This window comes from Ambystoma mexicanum, chromosome 3p (genome assembly GCF_040938575.1).
Source record: "Ambystoma mexicanum isolate Mex_15411 chromosome 3p, UKY_AmexF1_1, whole genome shotgun sequence".
Taxonomy (NCBI): domain Eukaryota; kingdom Metazoa; phylum Chordata; class Amphibia; order Caudata; family Ambystomatidae; genus Ambystoma; species Ambystoma mexicanum.
The window spans coordinates 1,122,324,850-1,122,326,542 of NC_090925.1; the positions used below are offsets into that span (position 1 = coordinate 1,122,324,850).

Sequence of the window (1,693 nt, forward strand, 5' to 3'; positions counted from 1 at the left end):
CCACAGACACAGAATAGTGACAACTGCGAGTGGCATATCCTGTATGCCCTTGATGTGTAGGCTGGCATGGTGAAAGCATTGCGATCCGGGTCTCCTCCTGCAGTCAGAAAATAAGATGGGCCGAGAGCAAAAGGCACAGTTATCACAAAAGGAGATGTGATGGGGAAGTACATACCACTTGGCCTAGACACTACACAGACCAATATAAGTGACATAGCTGCCCTCAACTTTAACCACTAAAACAATTCACACTCATGCACAAAGCAACCGTGACTGGCAAACATATGTTGGTTGCAGTCTGTCGCAGGGTACCGAATAAGCAATGCCCACCTCCATCTCCTCCAGTGGTCAAGAAATTAAATGATCTAAGGGGCAAAAGGGAAATTGAGTCAAATAAAGGGCACATGCAAGGGAGAAATACGTTTGACTTTTACATCATGGACCCATATTATGCTCACCGGCCTAAGATGATGTGGAAAGAGCTTTGGTAGAGCTGTAGCAAATAATCTCTTAGTCTGTGATGCCCCTTTTTTTTTTAAATTCCTCCAACTCATACATCTTTGCGCTGAAATGTTGATGGCACATGCAGAATCAATGTTCTCGTTTATCTCCTAACACCTGATTTCTTCTTCTATCAATTTCAGCTGGTTGAAAGACCCAGGTGAGTAGCCATTGTTGGATCAGTAGAATATCATGTGTTGTTGTTTGCTTAAAGCACCTGGTATTCCCAGGCGGTCTCCCATCCAGGTACTAACTAGGCCTGACACTGCTTAGCTTCTGACATCAGATGAGATCAGGCGCATTCAGTGTGGTGTGGAATATCTTTTGGGAAAAATGTTTAGTGCCCTACCGTCCATCTTGGTATGTATAGTGTCTGGACAGCCGATGATGATGGAAGATGGCATTTTAATAACAAGAGAAACCTTAGGAATTGAAAGAAAATGGTGATTGCAGAATACACAATGCAAATGGTATAATAAAAACACATAATATAAAAAATTCAAAATTATTTAAATATCTTTGCAAAGTTCGGAATTATCATTCTTACATTTGTGAATACATGTTAAAGCACACTTGAAAATAAGTTTAGGGTACTTTTTTAATACACTAAAAACTGTTGAGGATATATCTTAGTCCATGTGAACATCTTCAACACATAAAATAAATTAGAAAAAGTACGAGCTTACCGTTACTGTTTGGTGTCATGGGTAAATGCTGACATGGCTAGCAGTGTGTGTGTGCCCAATAGAATCTTTTGTAATGACTCAGACGTGATGATGGATACATGCATGTAGTGTGAGCACCCACACAGCTTTGACACATCCTGTAGAAGGGCTGTATGGGCGAAGAACAGCTGCAGGGTGAAACAGCAGCTTGTGAAATGTGTGTGTGCCCGAGTGTGGACGCAGGTCTGAGTCAGCCAGACCATGAGGCATACATGCCGGGTTTCATTGGCTGATGTGGTAGTAGAACAGTACTCAAAGTGGTGGAACGCATTGGTAGAGCATGGAAACGGCTTTGAGGTATTGGGACGTACAATGATGTATTTATGTGTATCAGCTAGTTTTCCATAATATTAGAAATGATGACTGTTGGCACATCAACTTTATCCATATGACAGAAGAGCGGCTCCTCCATTTGCAACTACATACGTTGTACATGTTTCATTTTTAGGTGACGTTCTAAAAGAGTA

General features: G+C 41.5%; 1 pseudogene; it reads right to left on the reverse strand.

The window, feature by feature from the left end:
• Positions 1-711: 711 nt before the first annotated feature.
• Positions 712-825, reverse strand: LOC138581770 (5S ribosomal RNA; annotated as a pseudogene).
• Between the last annotated feature and the right edge of the window lie 868 nt (positions 826-1,693).